The sequence below is a fragment of the Schistocerca gregaria genome, chromosome 9, assembly GCF_023897955.1.
Source record: "Schistocerca gregaria isolate iqSchGreg1 chromosome 9, iqSchGreg1.2, whole genome shotgun sequence".
Taxonomy (NCBI): Eukaryota; Metazoa; Arthropoda; class Insecta; order Orthoptera; family Acrididae; genus Schistocerca; species Schistocerca gregaria.
In genome coordinates this window covers 234232030-234240943 of record NC_064928.1, presented here as the reverse complement: position 1 = coordinate 234240943, position 8914 = coordinate 234232030, and the positions used below count along the sequence as shown (strand labels likewise).

Sequence of the window (8914 nt, the reverse complement as noted above, 5' to 3'; positions counted from 1 at the left end):
GGACGGTCGGACTTTTTCGAGCAATGAAGATACAGACAGCAAGTCAACACTCACTCATTACATGGGGATCCCAAAACCGAATTTTGTAAATCGATTTCTCAATACCACTTCTGGTTTGCCTGTTTTCCAACTCCGCAGAAGATTTTCGCTCTCATGTAAATGTATAACCGTTTTGGGAATGTGGTTGGGTTGTCAGCTTATGTCTTGTTCTCAAAATATTCTGCTTATATGGACGGAGTGACTTATTGTGCAGTGAAGGAAAAACAGAAATATTAGACTGAGCATGAAGCTGTCTATGTCTAATAATTGAGTGAAGAGAAACAGCGATTATGCTGGCTAAATCGGAAACTGGAACTGCTGTTTTCCAGATGCCATACTTAAATTGGCTACCACTTCCGCATTAGACCATAAAGCCGGATTCACACAGGCAAGAAAACTGCCGCTACAGCTGGTGGCATACTGCAGTTGCAATGCATGTGTGAACTCCTAGATTTTAGTGGCGCTACTAAAGGGAGACAACTTTTGTCACGCCACAAAAAGTTCAACTTGTTTGTACTTTGGTGCACAACTTTCGTTCCACCAGTGCTCCCTGTTGGGCACTCCATTAGATTTTAGTGTGTTTTCATTTTATTACAAAAAATGTGAAAACAGAGTTCGGCAGGTATACTCCGAGCTCCCGGAACAACAAGAACAGCAACCTATGTTTGGTTTTCTGCAGTGTGTGTGTGTGTGTATGTGTGTTTGTGTGTGTGTGTGTGTGTGTGTGCGCGCGGACGCGCGTGCGAAAATCAGTGCTGTATCGCACAATCTTAAAAAGTTTTTGGATAAACTAGCCATGGCCTGCACCTCAATAGGTATAGGAAGGGGAGGCTGGCTAAGCTTATAGGTGACAGTATAGTGGGTGGTGGTGATTGTGGTGGGGTTACTCATGGAGAAATTTCTGTAGTACTTGGCGTTAGAACTGCACCTTTTTTAGACTGAATTCAGCTGATAGGTATACCTCACTAAAGGATGTCCCTCTAACTAAATGTTTCCAAATAGAGAAGAAATTAGCATTTTTCATCAAAATATAAGAGGTATTAGAGATAAAGTGAGTGAACTGCTTACAGATGTTGACTCTGAAATTATTGGTATATCAGAGCACCACTTAAATAATTTGACAAATCAGAGGCTTCCTTTACCAGGATACAGATTAGCTGGCTGTTTTTCAAGGAGTTCCTTTGTGGGGTGAGCAAGCGGCCATGTACATCAAAAACAGTATTCCAGCTGAGTCCAGAGATGAATGACGGCACTGCACTCACCAGGTATTTGAATGTTGTGCAGGCATAATTGAATTTAGTGAAACTAAATTTCTAAATGTTGTAGTCGTTTAAAGGTCCCCTAACTCTTGACTTCTGAGCATTTCTGCTCAAGCTACAGAGGGTCTCGATTCACTTTGTAGGAAGTACCAGAAATTAGTTATATGTGGTGACTTCAATATTAATTTTGTATATGATTGTGTAAGAAAAAGGATGTTGGTAGATATAAATTCATATCCAATGCAGACTGTGTTTCTTCTAACTAGGGTGCACAGACATAAAATGAAAACCATAGGGTCAGTTGTGAAGGAAGTGTCTGGTCAGCAGCACAAGGTCGACAATTTAAGTCAGTTTGCAGTAAAAATTTTCTGTTACTGATAAGTCAGATATATGTACAGTATTTAACAATCATTTTCTGAGCATTACTGGTGAATTAAATAAAAATTTACTTTCTACTGGAAATCATAGAAGTTTCTTGGTAAATCCCTTTTCATAATTGATGTCTGAAATAATCCTCTGTGATACAGACAACAGGGCGATTGAGTCAATAATTATATCACTGAAGACTAAGGACTCTCATGGCTATGATGGAGTGTCTAGCAGAATATTAAAGAACTGGGCTGCACATGTTAGCCCCATATTTAGCCATATTTGTAATTTTTCCTTTAGGAATGGTCAGTTTCCTGAACAATTAAAGTACTCAGTAGTAAAGCCACTTTATAAAAAGGGGAAAAGGGATAATGTAGATAATTTTAGACCTATTTCAATGACATCAGTATTTGCAAAAGTTATTGAAGAGGCTGTGTATGTGAAGATAATTTATCATTTTATATCACACGAAATCTGTAGAAATGTTGGAACACGTGAGGCAGTACTGACCCTACGACTTATCTTAGAAGCTAGAGTAAGGAAGGGTAAACCTACGTTTCTAGCATTTGTAGACTTAGAGGAAGCAGTTGACAATGTTGACTGGAATACTCTCTTTCAAATTCTGAAGGTGGCAGGAATAAAATACAGGGAGTGAAAGGCTATTTACAATTTGTACAGAAACCAGATGACAGTTATAAGAGTCGAGGGACATGAAAGGGAAGCAGTGGTTGGGAAGGGAGTGAGACAGGGTTGTAGTCTCTCCCCAATGTTATTCAATCTTTATATTGAACAAGCAGTGAAGGAAACAGAAGAAAAATTCGGAGTAGGTATTAAAATCCATGGAGCAGAAATAAAAACTTTGAGGTTTGCCGATGACATTGTAATTCTGTCAGAGACAGCAAAGGACTTGGAAGAGCAGTTGGACAGAATGGATAGTGCCTTGTAAGGAGGATATAAGATGAACATCAACAAAAGCAAAACGAGGGCAATGGAATGTAGTCGAATTAAGTTGGGTCATGCTGAGGGAAGTAGATTAGGAAATGAGACACTTAAAGCAGTAAAGAAGTTTTGCTATTTGGGGAGCAAAATAACTGATGATGGTCGAAGTAGAGAGGATATAAAATGTAGACTGGCAATAGCAAGGAAAGCGTTTCTGAAGAAGAGAAATTTGTTAACATCAAGTACAGATTTAAGTGTCAGGAAGTCATTTCTGACGCCTGTTCACGAGTCTGTGTATTTTGACATTGGCCTCTCAACATACATATTTCTTACTGTCATTTCTTGTTAACAATATTAGCTTAATCCCAAGAATAAGCAGCTTTCACTCGGTTAATACTCGGCAGAAAGCAAACCTGCATTTGGATCGAACTTCCTTAACTCTTGTGGAGACTGGTGTGCATTATACTGCTGCATCCATTTTCAATAAGTTACCACTCGAATTCAAAAATCTTTGCAGTAATCCAAGTGTTTTCAAATCGAAACTGAAGAGTTTCCTCGTGGGTCACTCATTCTATTCTGTCGAGGAGTTCCTTGAGAAATTAATCTGCTTCTTGTTGTATGTTTGATTATGTTTACTTAAACTTATGGATTGACCTTTTGCGGATTCATAAACATTTATTTTTATCTGTTATTAACTATTATGTTGTAAATTCATGTACTGACATATCCCATTACCTTGAAGATTTTCTCCTCGAATGGGCCCCAAGGAACTTGAAGAGTAAATAAACAATAAATACATAACCAAAAAAGTTAGTCATATAAACTCTGATAAGGGTGAACCAAGCATTGTATAAATTGTGGATTGTATGCAGAAAATAGCTCCTGAGTTTCATGTGGCAGGTGTTAAACTAGAAATTAGTTACGTGAAATGCCTATATCAATGGATACAATAAGATCCTAAAGTCTTGGAGGAGTGGCATGATGATATTCAAGTGCCAGTTGTCAGTTAGTTTGCCATTGAGGACAGCATTTTTGTCTCGAAGTGTTATTTCTTTTATAAATGTGTTCGTGGTCCATGATTTATCGCTGTGCGAAATCTGTTTCCAGATCCAACATTTGGATTTCGTCTTCCTTGTATTTAACTCTTGTCACACCTCTAATGCCAGAACATGCGCATTAAAATTCATGAGCTTATATGATTGCATCTGACGTCATATTGAAAGCTGTGCAACAATGTAGAATTTGTGGCGTCCTATGTGAGCGGTAGCTTGGAGTGCGATTTCAGATAGCAACAAACTGTGGTGCCACATTAGTTGCATCTGTGAACCCGGCTTAACATGTAAACATAAGAATGAAAAAGGAAATCTCAAATTTGGTTTTCATCTTTATGAAGGTGTGTCGCATGTAAATGTAGTGATCCAGAAGGTTTTAAAACAAAAGGGAAATTTTGAAATAATCACTTATGTGAAATTTAAATAGACATTGACGGTACCAGTTTGAATTACATGTCACCCATATCTTGAGGGGCGTGGTGGTGGGTTAACTGCAGGCCCCAGCTGAGTCTGTGTTAGCGATAACATTGACGGAGTGATTGCTGAGTGAGGCGGAATTCGTGGTAGGTCAGGCGTCGTTGCTTCCAAAAAGACGTACGCCAGTTTCACGCGGTCAGTGGAGACTGTAATCAGTTTCCCACTGATCAAGATGTCTACAGTCTTGCTTCTCTGGTTACGACACGGTGTGGGCCGGAATATGGTGGTTGGAGCGAGGGTTTAATACCTTTCGTTTATAACATGACGTGTGTGCAGGAGGATAGATCACAATGGACAAACCTGGTAGGAGTCCCGTGTCGGTGAGGTTGCTGCGGACAGAGGCGAATCACATGTTGTCGCAGTTGGTGGAGAAATTCCGGCTGGTACCCATAGGATTCGGCAGAGCGTCGGTAGCCACGATTTCTCCTCGCAGGCGTAGTGCTTCGCTGTAAACCAATTTGGCTGAAGAAGCATCCAGGTCTGGCTTGAATGTGCTTCGGAGTCCAAGTAATACCACAGGAAGTGCTTTGGTCCATCTGACGTCATGAGAAAATTAGGACAGCTTTTAGGGTACGGTACCATCGCTCTATTAAACCATGTCTGGCAGGGTGATAGCTCGTCATTCGCTGGTGAAGTGTGCCACAAAATTTTCTCAACACTAGAAACAAATTGGACTCGAATTGACGTCCCCTGCCCATCGTAATGTGCAACGGGCAACCAAAACATGACACCCAATGTGTGATGAAGGTGAAAGCGATAGTTTCTGCAGTAACATTGTCCACTGGTGCAGCTTCCAGCCATTGAGTATAGCGGTCAATCATCGCGAGTGCGTAACAGTGACCATCGGATGATAACAGTGGGCCAACAATGTCAAGGTGGACATGCGTAAATCGTGCTATCATGACTGGTGAGTGGACGCGGTGATTGATCTTGCTACGCTGGCATTTCAAGCAGCATCTCGCCCATTCGTGGCAGTCCATTTGCATTCCAGGCCACACGTAACGCGTTGTTACTAAGTGTGTCATAGCTCGCATGCCTGGGTGACATAAGTAATGCAGCGAATGGAAAGTGTCATTCCGAAATTCCAGAGGTAGGAAGGGTCTCAGCTTCGATGTGGACATGTCACAATATAGCTTTATGTCGCTTCCAGGAATGTCTACCAGCTGCAGGTCCAGCGCTGATTCACCATTTGACAGAATCGATTGTAATTCCGCATCAGCTTACTGTGCTGCAGTGAGGTTGGCGTAAACGATTGTATTGGCGATGCTGCTGACTCTGGACAAACAATTGGCCACTACATTGTCGATCCCAGACACATGACGTGTATCAGTGGTAAACTGAGAAATAAACATGAACTGATTGTGTGGTCTAGGAGAACAGTTCATGTTGTCCTGACGGAATGCATATGTTAGTGGCTTGTGATCCGTAAAGATAACAAAGTCACATGCTGCTAGTTGCGGTCTGAAGTACTTGACAGATTCGTAAATGGCCGTATGCGCTCCAAAGTCTTCGTGAAGTTGTCAACTTGTGTGAAAAAAATGCGAGTGGCTGCCACATGTCACTACATTGTTGTTGCAATACAGCGCCGAGTGCAGTCTGGCTAGCTGCTTGACCAGTGCTAACGTGGCGGTAGGATATGGATGTGCCAGCAGGGCTCCGTTGGCGATGCTTTTATTGGCCATTTCAAATGCAACAGTCATTTCGTAACTCCACTGACTTTCGGACCAGTTAGCGCTACTACTAAAGGTTCCTGTAGCTCAGTAGTGTGTGGCAAACGGCAGAGGAAAAAATTTAACATCCCGAGGAAACGCTGTAGTTCTTGGCTGTAGCGGGCCTCGGAATTCGCGAAATGGCTTCCACCTTCTCAGGTAGTGGTAAAGATGCTGCTGCAGAAATTCTATGTCCGAGAAGGTCTACTTCAGGTTGGCTAAAGATATATTTTAAGGTATTGAGCACGATTCCGTAATGTTCTAGTCGTCTGAATACTTCGGTTAGATGATGGCGAAGTTCCTCAGGCGATGACGAAAAAACCAAAATGTCGTCCAGATATGCAAACCCAAAAGGTAAACCATGTAGCACAGAATGTATGAAGCGCTGCCATATCTGTGCGGCATTTCTCACTCCAAAAGTCATGAACATGCTCTCGAATAAAACAAAATGAGTGATGATGGCTATCTTTGGAATGTCACTTTCGGCTACAGGTATCTGTGTGTAGGCCTTTGCACAGTCTAACACAGTGAACACTACTGAACCAGTCAATTGTAATCGTGCAACAAGGGTACGGGATGACGATCGGGTATTGTCCGGATGTTCAGGGCTCTATAATCGCCGCACGGCCTCCATGCGCCTTCTTTCTTTGGCACTAGATGTAATGGCGAGGACCAAGGGCTGTTGGAAGGCCGGATTACACCTTGTGCAACATACATTCAAATTCTGCCTTTGCTATTTTGAGGCGATCTGGAGGCTAAACGTCGCGGCCTGCGAGAGGTAGAGAGTCCATCAGAAGTCTCAATGTAATGGACGTAGCATGGTTCGAGGAAAGATTGACAAATCGGAACCAGTGTCTACTAAGTGCTTCCAGGTGGAAACAGGCGCCTGGATGTCAGACAGCAACCGGAGGAGGCGCTCACTTCCGATCGCCGCTGCCGTTTGGGTAGGCGCAGGGCGTCGTACACTTACGTGCTTGCTCGCCAAACTTGCGGTGGTACCAACAGACTGTTTGTTCTGTCCCTGTCGTAGACGAGGCTGTCGATGATCGGCTGCGTGAGCGACGACGGAATCGATGTCGGATCCTGTTGTCCGTGTCGCGGAAGTGTAACAGCTCGCTGATTTGCCGTGATAACAAGTCCACTTTGTTGGTGAGAACATCATAATCCGCTCGTGAAACAGTTGTCGCAGCGCAGACGCACGCCGCGTTGGCGGAACTCACTATTGACGGCGCCATTGCCTCTTGGATCCTATCGCCTAATTCGGCCACTGCATCTAAAGAAGCGTCAGTCTGCGACACCACGATTGCCTTCACTGGTGGTGGTAACCGGCTGCTCCAGATCGTGGACAGTAAGCTGTCTGGGACTGTACCTGCGTCTACTTACTCCGCAGATGACGTAGGTACCGTGAAGGTTTCTTGTCGCAAATGCCCTCTTGGGTAAGCACCTGCCGGATTCGTTCTTCTTGCGATGCTGACACGCGCCGAATTAGTTCTGCTTCCAATCGACCGTGGCTGTTCGTTCCTGGCCGGCTAAATATGATGTTTTGAACCTCACCGGCGTGCTTGTGATCTAGTTGGCTGACCACCAGTGCGAATTTGTGACGTCGAACGTGATACCTGCGTAGGAAACATTTGCTTCAACTTGCGTAAACCACAGGGATGGATTGTGCGACCAGAAGGGTGATGGTCGCATCGCTAGACGCGCCACAGAAGTATTTGTCGGCTGTGGCGGATTCTCCATCTCAATTTCTTGCAAGGAAACCTCGTAAATTAGCGTGCACGCAGGAGATCACGTCGGGGTCACCACCTTGTCAGTACCAGTTTGAAGTACCGCGATCGGCCGTTTAGCATCTGCGTATGCTTATAGACTGAATAAGGGAAGTATACTTGACTCAGCTTGATGTAACAATTTATTAACGAGGCCCTGCGGGCAGAACAGACTATAATACACTGCAATCAATAACTCGTGCGATGGCGTGAGGAAAATTCAGTACGGTAAATTATTCCCTATCTAACACTTGCATTCACGCTTTACGTCAAGGAGTCGAACGTGGAACAGAAAACCACAATCAAAGACTAAATCACAAGACAAATGTCGCTTATGTATAGCGTCTCAGACGTTCAGCGGGGAAGTTTCGCGGCACTGTACTTGTAAGCACCCGCGCATGTCACGGCGCTGGACGATGACAGAAGATGCCACTGACGTGAAAGAAAAATCCCTATATCCTGAGTCGATTAACTTGACATTTGATTTATCGACTAATCGATTAATTGCAATCAACAGCGTACATCTACTGTTCGATTTTCAGTTTACAAACAATCGCGCTTTTAAGTCGGATTTGTAATCTAGTTATCGCTTAACATTTATGAAAGAAATAATCCGAACTGAACCTCGGAGCAGTATCGCTGGAAATGGTTAGTTTTGTCGTAACAATACGTGTTGCATGTCTATATTTATTTATTTAGTGAATGTGATATTACACAGTGCGCTACACATGACGGTCAAATTTTGCTAATATTTATATTTGATAACTAATGGTTTACAATATATTGAAACTGGTTTATATAAGAATTACTTCGCCGATTAGGTTATTTGTTTTACAGTGCAAACACTGACCAGTGACTTAATGTCCTTACAAAATTCTGTATTGTTTTCAGTAGATATTATGTCGCATTTGTGGGTGACATATTGAATCGGTGAAGGCCAATGTTGTACGCTCACGTTAGACAGAAGTGTGTATTAGCACAAAAACTATCAGGTTTCAATTTATTTTAGCGTATTGTTTGCTATTTTTACCGTCTACATTCTGTTAGCACTGTGTGTTTTTTAAATGATTTTTTATGGTCTCGAAAATATGTAATCAAGGCAGTGTTAGGGTCTTCAGTTTTCTGAAAATGGGTTTTCCCCCAGACTATAGTTTGGCTCCCTTCGATGATCCTCGTGGCTCCCTTCTGGATTCTCAAAGTGCTAAGGGCAGCTGCAGATTTGCCCCAGAATATAATATCTTACGTGATCATGTATGTGTGCATAGTAGTCACTAAATGAGCAATAATTTCCCAAGCTTTCCCAT

The 8914-nt window shown here is 42.8% G+C and overlaps 1 long non-coding RNA gene across 3 annotated transcripts in view; it reads left to right on the top strand.

Annotated features, from left to right (window-relative positions):
• Positions 1-8158: 8158 nt before the first annotated feature.
• LOC126292178 (uncharacterized) overlaps positions 8159-8914 on the top strand; it is a 40311-nt gene continuing 39555 nt past the window's right edge. The window contains exons 1-2 of one of the 3 annotated variants that reach the window (XR_007552036.1): positions 8159-8258; positions 8505-8576. This is a non-coding gene — a long non-coding RNA (uncharacterized LOC126292178). Of the gene's footprint in view, positions 8259-8501; positions 8577-8914 lie in introns of all 3 variants that reach the window. The other 2 variants (XR_007552035.1, XR_007552033.1) reach the window with 2 other exon arrangements.